The following is a 9,603-nucleotide window of genomic DNA, read 5'->3' as shown; positions in this document are numbered from 1 at the left end:
CAATTCAAAGGACTAACAACGATTGTGACTTGTCAACAGGGGATGATTACTCCTCTCAGAGACATGATCCCACTTCTATTTTTTTTTCTAAAATTGATCACTTTTCTTTATAATTATCTTCACCTTTTTTGTAATTGCAATAAACTCCACGAAAACAGATTTTCCGCATTTTATATGATTTATGCTTCTTTTATTCATCATCATTAAGAAAATAAACCGACATGAAAAACTTTATTTAATTTTGTTCTTTTTATTTTATAGGAGTACATGATGATAGTAAATAAGCAAAACGCTAAATTTTACAACTGCTTAAACCCTTTATACATTATAATTTTACCTATCATAAATGTATTTGTGAGGGTGTGGGTTATACACCCTGATGAACGTACAAAATTAAGAACAATTTAAAATTTTAACAAAATTTAATACTGTGGTTTCATCAATTTTCGTGGATTTTGTAAAACAGACGTTTTCGAGGATACGTAATTTCGTGGACAAAAGCATTGCCAATACAAATGAATGTCATATTTCGTATTTCAATGAACATTTGAATTCGTGGATCTGATGAACAATGAAATCCACGAAAATTGGAGCTCAACGAATATTGATGAAACCACAGTAACAAAATTAAAGAACAAAATAAACAGAAATTTTAACAAAGAAAAATTAACCAAAAAAATGTACAAAAATAAAATAAATTGAAAATGTCTTTGTTAGTTGGTCCTAGTCCACGTCAGTCAGTGCGCATCTCCCTTGGTATGAATTGGTCCCGTTTGCCCTGGTCCTTCCGTAAGTGCGGAAATCCTCTGAGAACCGATTTTTCCAGTTTCCTATTAGTATGGCTACACGGACAATGTTAATTAATAACGGAATGCGTGACACACTGGGTTCCTCTCGGATTCCAGAAACAATGGTCCGACGCCAGGCTCAACACTTTGAAATGTCTTTCAATGAAACTAAATATTCAGAATTATTTCCAAATTCACAATAGTTATAATTCTCAAACTTTCACAATGATTCGTTCATATACTGACTTTAATTCAGATAATGAAATGTTCAACGTGGCTCACCGCCCGATGATATACTAGTAACTCACAGAACTGGTTTTATAGATGTGTCGTATGGGCCGCCATAGTTCACTCACACGCTACGGTCTCTGTCACACACCATAACATGGAAATGGCTACTCTCAAATAAAGAATTTCAGTACCCGACAGTTTACATACTCTGTAACATTCTGTAGAGAGACTTTAAGGCATGAAAATAAGGTACAAGACCCATGAGGTTTTCTATGGACAGGCCCCCTGGTAGCACTAGACGAACACGTCTATCGGATGATGTTTTTCCCGGGTACTACCCAGAGCACGCTTTAACAATACTATTTAAAGTAAAACGAGGGGCTCCCCACAGGGCTGCTATGTTACTATGGGAACTTAAGGACAGACGAGACGTTTCTTAATAATAGATAAATTTTTCTAAGAGTTTGTCAATGAAGTATTGCTACTTAAACATGTTTACTCACAAAAAATTGAGGTACCTTACCAGGCATTTCTGCAAGATACCAGGGGTACTTTTTCCGATATAATCCCTTGGGGAAGAAAAATAATTTTCAAATTTCAAATGTTTAAGTGTTTGGTTGTTTTAAAAACGTTTAGAAACTGATTTAGAAATCAGAATAATATTAAAATTTTGAATATTTTTCATACATAACAAAGATATACAAAACAGATTTTGAGGAACGTCTCGTCTGACCTTAAGGAATTTAGGGGCTCCCCACAGGATTATTAAACAAGTTACCGGAAGGGTGAACCAAGGGGATTTATTTACAATGTAATGAAGAATTTCAGTTTGTTACAGTATTCATTTATATTTTTCAAGCATTTTATTTAATGTCAGCTACGTTGAAAAAAAAATTGAATCAAAAGATTGAATTTTTATACTGTGGTTTCATTAATAGTCGTGGATATCAATATTTAGTGGATCTAGTTTTAAAAAAATCACTATTTCGAGTACACGTAAATTCGTGGATATAGCTTAGATCATACATGTACGACAATAAAAAAAAATGTCATGCACTCATAGAATCAGTCCGAAATATCATATTTTTTTCTAGCTTTTATTATTTTGATATTTTACATGTTTAATTGCCAGGTAAACGCCTAAACCTGTTGATTTTCGACGCTTGTAAATCTGATAAAATGCCGAACTCACACGTTTTCATAAGCACAATGCAATTCAACAATTCGATACAACACATGCAAGGCACGAAATGAAAACAAATTTCGACAGTCAGATTTTTTTTTTTGTAAATTCACTTAACGTGTCATCGGTCATATGCAAAATTATTTTTCTAAAAACATTCTGATGTACACACAAGTTCTCTAAAGTTTACATCAAAAAGCAGATACAATACAATGGAAACAATAGATACAATGACCTTGTCAGCGAATAAAATTTATAATTGAGTCAAATACTGAGTTAAGTTTTTTTTTAGGCGGAAGCCGCCTATTACATTTGCTTTGTTGACCTTTCGACCTCTCAAGATAATTGAGTCAAATACTGAGTTGAGTTTTTTTTAGGCGGAAGCCGCCTATTACATTTGCTTTGTTGACCTTTCGACCTCTCAAGATGTTTGCCCCTTTTCGTGGTACTCCAAACGGATGTATCTTAAACTAAGGGCATACAACCCGCTTAATCATTTTCGACCTCCTTCCCAATCTATCAAAAAGCGTGTGTTATGGCAAATTTAATTTAACAATTAAAAAAAAGTCCAATAAAAATAATAGTCTAATAATAGAACGAAAAGTTACTTTAGTACTCCTGATACGTTTCACGTTTGATAGAAGAACGAACGACAACTCTGTATGTCTACAACATAAACAAATCGGGTTCAACATTTGATTAGCACGGGGTCCTGAAGCGATCTTTATAAATATTACGAGGGACAAAATAGTTCAAGTAGGTAATTATGTTTAAGAATTAATGACAGGTACATAGCTACTGAGAAACTAATCTTTTCAATAATCTTGTATAAAATAGAAGAAAGGAATGTAACTCCTTTTATCAATTGTTTATTTATATAATTATATGTACTACATTCGCGTAATAATCTAACATAGACGATTCAGCGTGAAATTATTGTCAACAAACCCACGTGGAGCACAAATGCTTTACAATGGTTGACTGGAAGTGACAGGCCTTCTCTTCAAAATAAGCTAGGTAACTCACGCTGTGTGATTAGTCTATCTTTTATTGTCACCCTTATCTTTTATTGTTTTAACTTGGAAATGTCGCTCCCTATGCAGGCATGCTTTAGATATCGTAATATGATAGCTGTTGTGGTCGGGTCTTATCGAACGAACTCGTACTCTATAATTACCATGATTACATGCCTGGGAGAAATTATTTGAGGAATTATCATGCCGAGCTTGTGTATACATTTATATATCCTTTCTCATATAATGTAAATACATGTATGTTGAGCCAAAACTGTAAAATCTGGACAGAAATTAAGACGCCAGCATAAGAACTACATTGTGTTTTAGTCTGTATAGATGTGTCCCTGCTACGGAGGCAGCTAGCAGAAAGTGGGATATATCAAGATTGCATTGTGAATTTGCTCTGTGTCACCTCACCTCTAAATGGCAGAAGAAAACTCAACTCAGCACAACCAAAAACACTTTTCTGAAGATGAGTACATCAATTCATTATATTTCTAGTGGAAAATTTTTGCATAAGTTATGATACATATTTTTGATAGCATAACAAATCTTCTTGTTATGATGGCAAAAATGAACCGAATACTATTTTTGAAAGTATATTTTGACATTTCTTATTTTTGTTGACTTATTTTCTTTTCATTTTTTTAAATACATCCACATACATGATTACTTATAATAGTAGGCTTTTGAGAGAGAAAAAAAAAATAGGGAAGTCAAATCGGTCAATATTTAAGAATCACTTACTCGATATTTGGCTTTTCCCCAATTGAATACACAGTTACACGGTAAAATGTAGATAAAAGTTTGATCTTGAGTCGAGTTAACCACAAAGCTGATTTTATCATGTTTATCAATGTAATACATGTACAAATAATTATCAATTCCATTGGAAATAATTTTTGGTACTAACATTAGTTATCAAATAAAACACAAATGCACAATACGCCCAAAATTACAAAAGGTTGTTTTAATTGGATCTATTTGACAAACTGCTGTGTACACATGTAGGTTATATAACTAGTGAAAGAGAGGGGACGGGTGTTGTTGGTCAGGATCGTTAGTCTTATATTATTTCATTTGTTGATTGTTTTAAGTATACCTGGTACTTACACTAAACTTACTACACAAGTTGACTTTCAGCAGTTTTGAATCTTTTGTTATTTCTATATACTCACTTCACTCTTGAAGTGGGTATAGTGGCATTAATTTCTTTGTAGATCAAGGCGATAAGGTAATTTACAACTAGGTGTAGTAGAAGACATGCTAATTACCATTTGCATGTTTTAGTTATAATTGAAAGTTTTTGAAAAAAATGTGTACCTTGAAATAAGAAATAAAATACTTCCGAGTAAACGAGTACCTATTTTTAGTTTTCGATACTTGGACCTTGGATCGAGTACCCGGTAAAAGTTGACTTCCCTAGAAAATATATTAAAATATATCATAAAAGGTTATTTGAAGTCCTTGATTTCATTTATTGAAAGTCGGATACATTGTAAAATAATTTTTATTAAATAAACATTATGAGATGTTCTTAATTTCTTTTTCAGTTATACACTTTGTAGATAATTCTGCCAAGAAACAGTTGTGATTAGAATGGTGTAGATAATCTCTAGAAAAGAAATCATCACTGATATTGGGATGTATGTACCAATATTTTACAATCATCAAAGACAAATTTACCACAGGAATAAAAATAAAATTTTCTGGCATTCAAAGGCCTGCCATGGTAGAAGCTCTCCTGAAAAAATATTCCATTTATTGTGGACATCATGACACAGGGTTCACCTGTCATCAGCATTAGAGACTTGTGTGATTTGTTTTTGTTTTGAACATATTTTATTGACAAGCAAAAGGATAAGTGTGATTAAGTGTGATTTGTTCTACCTAGGTCATACAAGTATTGAATGAAGACAATTCATAGAATCACAAGCACATTGTAAATCTACGTAAGGTCTTCTATGTATGTTGCATCCTTATATAATTTGCTGTTTTATAACAAGACTTTGTTTCATTGGTACTAAAACTTACTACACATAAAAAAACCAAAAGCAGTTGTGATATTTATTGTTTTCTATTAGTCATCAGTCCTCAATTTTGTGTGAAATTTTATAATTGTCCATTTTTTGTTCCCCAAAACCGTATCTTACAAATTTTATGTATTGCAACTTGCATTTCAATTCTAACTTGTTATACTTGACAAAAACTAGAGGTACTGTGAGCAATGAACAATGTGGCCGGGGAAGCCAAAATTTGTGTCGGATCAAAAAGTAAAATAGGAGGTGCACAACTTATGGCAATACGTAATAAAGATTCTGTGAAGGTTTCATTAAATTTCACTCAGTGGTATAAGAGGAGTTGCGGATAAGACATGAGTACCCCAAAGCGTAACGGACGGACGGACAGCTAGACGTACAGTCGGACGGACTGACATACCGATTACAGTATACCCTCCTACTTTTCAACGGGGGGTATAATAAATGTTAAATGTTCATATTGCTATTGATTCATTTATTCTCATGTATCCGCTTCAAAAGGGAGACATATTGTTTTTTCTTGTTCCTTGGTTTCAATACTACAATCCATCAAAATATTTATCACCCCACCTTTAAAACAGATTATGCTTTAAATATGTGTCATTAAAGTTTTGCACATGAGAACTTGCAATCATGCTTCCGCCTATCAGTACTCTCAGTACTTTGATTTATACTTATTGTTATTCCATTATTTATACACTGAATAGACGACAAATTTTCCCGTTATTTCCCAATCATGGCAAGGAGTATACGACGGGTATGACTGGTTGGCAAGGAATGCTCACTTCTTCAAGACGTCTGATTCCACCTCTGAAGTTTTGGAGGTCCGTGTCCGCTCTGCTCCTGTTTTGTATTGTTAGTTGGACTGTTGATCTTCTTATATTGTACGTTATCTCCATATTTTTCCTTTCATTGGATTGTATATTTTATAAAGGATGTTATTGAGTACCAAAAGTATTGTACAATTGAAAAATTCTGAGTTTGTTATTTCACTCCTTTCACAAGTAGCAAGTATGGCCAGATTTGACGTTTTTTTTTTGTTTTGGCAAGTGAAATATCAAAATCGTGAAAAAGCCAAGAGATCTTTCCAGGTTCGTACATTTCGGACAACCAAGGAATTTTCACGCCATTTACAATCTTAATAGTAAGTTAATTTTCCAGTTTTAAAAACGAGTTAAAACTCTTTAAATTTATTATAATTATTAATTATTTCCTAAATTATTCAAAATAGACTTTTATTTATCAAAAGATGTGCAAATATCTTAAAATAATACAACATGTATTTTATTTTTAGGCCTACGCACGGACGATAATGGAGTTTGAGAACAGGGCATTTAAATAAAAGAATAACTTCAGTTAATATTTAAATTTACATTACGATGTTAGAGACTTATTTTCACATGCATATGCACAGCGTGTGTTTCATGACATGGCAGTGCATTAAAACGGTTAATTATTTGTATCATATAGGCCAGTTATGACCGGCAAGTAATAAATTATTTCTTTTTACAATAGTTTGTGTTTTCATCGTGCAGGTGATAATTGATGTTGACCCGTCAGATTGTTTGTGAATTACGGATTTACATCCTATTATTAATCACGATTTGTGTTTTTCATAATTAAAACCACTGATTGTTATATACGTCGCGACGAAAGTTCCACGATTAATATGTTTATCTATTTGTGTTCTTTACATTTGTTAATTAATCAGAAAAAAAAAATACACCGTGTGCGGCGTTTCAGGCTAGAAGAGCGTACTAAAGCAGACGATATTGGGTCTGCAGGGGGTCTCTTTAAAAAATCTGTAAAAATTTTAAACAGCTTATAAATTCCACTCATAAAAAATTGTTGCAAATAGATTAACAAACCTAAAAATATTTACAATAGATAGAAGTTAGCATCATGCAATAAGTTAAAAATTGTTCCACAAAACTAGGTCAACCGGAAGTTGAGTGCATTTGGTAAGGGTACTAATGCACCGGATGATTACTAGGCGATATGAGAGTCAATGACTGTTTGTTTTTTGATTCATAACTGGGGGACTACTCCTGTGACAACCTCATAGACAACCTTTAGTGATCAGGAATTTTATATCTGGGCAAAAATAGTGCGCATTGCACAGCTGGAAATTAGTTTTTGGACAAGAAAGTCATTCAAAGGTCTTTTCGTGATACCAAGAGATTTGTCAAGCCCATTGTTTTGGAAATCATGGCATATAATATACACTAGTACCGATCCGGCAAATGTTCAATTCACAAATAAGAATTCACAAGTGGTGCGTAAGCAATTTTGTCTAGTGTATAAAAACCTTCAATGTGATTATATTTTGTACGTACTTCAGGTATGGAATGCTTACTCCTTTATGGCACCTGATCCCACCCGTGATGTTTTGGAGGTGTGTCTTTGCTTTGCTCTTCATTGTACTAATGAACCTTTGATCTTGATTACTGTACTGTTTCTCATCCCCATATATTCCATTCAATGTCGAAATTATACAGTCAACTTATGTCGTAAATCTCTCATTTACACGTACAACCTTGATATTTAAAGTTTCCTTCGTATGCATGTCTATAGACTCTTCTAAAAAATACTAAAACTCATTTTTTTGCAAGTTTTCATTTTATGAAAAGGGCATTTATAGTTATATTCTGTCAAGTATGTAACACGTGATTTGATTGATTTGTAAACCGGACTTAAAATTTCCGTACTCTGCTCATGATAAATACAATTACGTTACAAAACTCAGTCACTCTTCAATGGCAGCTCGATGAATGGAAGGACGAAGAGAATCATCTTATGTATATATATATCTTGTAATGGGTTTACATTTTCTGGTTAAATGGGGGAAATGCATTCCTGTCCAATCAAGGGTTAATGAGAACTTATCTCGGGTAGGTTTCTACAGTATTCACACATGATCATAATCTAAAATGTACAATTCTAAATAGAAATTATTGTTTGGGGGCGTAAGGCTTTGCATTTATAAAAATCTAGTATTCCACAGACTCAAAATGAATTTGAACTACCTTATATATATTGGATTCCGAAACTTCATAAGAATTCTTACAAATAAAGGTACATAATGATTGCAACGTGTAAATGTTCAACAAAGTCTCTTTCGTTACTCCTAACTAAGATATTGACAGTAGTGAAGGAAAAACTTCAAGAATACTGTGCAACTATATATTCAAGAAGTAGTGTGAATCAGATGTTGATACTAAAAAATCTGAAGAACTTTCGAACAATTTCAAATCACAAGACTTTACGAAAATCAATAGCTTACAAACTTACGACTTTTCAACTTTATACACAGCAATTTCCCACGATAAATTAAAATCCAGGCTTTTTGATATCATTGACAGCTGCTTCTTCAATAAAAATGGAACTCGTAAATTTACTTACCTCGTCATTGGTCATTTGCAAAATTATTTTGTTAAGGGACTCAGATCCTCAGCCAAGAAGGACAACTCTTAAATTTATAATTTAATTCAAAAAGTCTCAAAATTTAGCTTGAAATTAAATCTTTTCATGCAACAATTTTCATTATATACCTCTGAATGTGTTTCAAGACTTTTTGAAGTTCTCAGAAAAGGTCTGATTAAAAGTTGAAATTTTTACCCCGTAAAAGCATTTTAGAATTACATTTATCAAGAAATATTAATGATTATTTTAAGCTGACCATAAGTACCAATGTTTCTTAACATAATATGAAATTAGAGGTGATTTATGGAGCTTTGCAATGACAGGGGAATTTTATACACTTTGAATTGTAAAATGATAGAAGTAAATGACAGAAATTAGAGTACATTATATGTTTAAAAATTGTGGAATTTCTTCAAAAGCCTGGATACCTATGAGTTTTATTTTTAAAATGTGTTACTTGATCAAATTTGAATTGGAAAATGCATAGCAGGTGCTCTTATTCGCAATTCCTGTAAATATTTTTGAGATTTACTAATTTTCTCTATATATTATGATTAATTTGAAAGATGATGATTGAAGAATTATTATGGGTAAAACCACGTTACTTTGAAAATTCAGAGACATTTTTATGAGCATTTTCAATTAGTCAATGCTTGATTTTCAGAACCTGAGGATCGAAGTACCTTAAAATAGATTCTGATTGCACGTATACTCTGAAGTTGACATCAAGAAGATGCTTGAGTTTCTATTTGACAATATCTATGTGGTTTTTGGAGACCAGGTACTCCGACAATCTATTGGAATTCCCATGGGTACAAATTGCGCTCTATTATTAGCAGACGTGTTTTTATATTCATATGAAGCAGAATTTAAGCAAAATCTTATGCGTGAAAAGAAGAAAACACTTGTTGTGGATTTCAACT

The sequence above is a fragment of the Saccostrea cucullata genome, unplaced genomic scaffold, assembly GCF_032062105.1.
Source record: "Saccostrea cucullata isolate Sc308-1 unplaced genomic scaffold, CSIRO_AGI_Scuc_v1 ctg268, whole genome shotgun sequence".
NCBI classification, from domain to species: domain Eukaryota; kingdom Metazoa; phylum Mollusca; class Bivalvia; order Ostreida; family Ostreidae; genus Saccostrea; species Saccostrea cuccullata.
Note: the sequence above shows the minus strand (reverse complement) of the source record.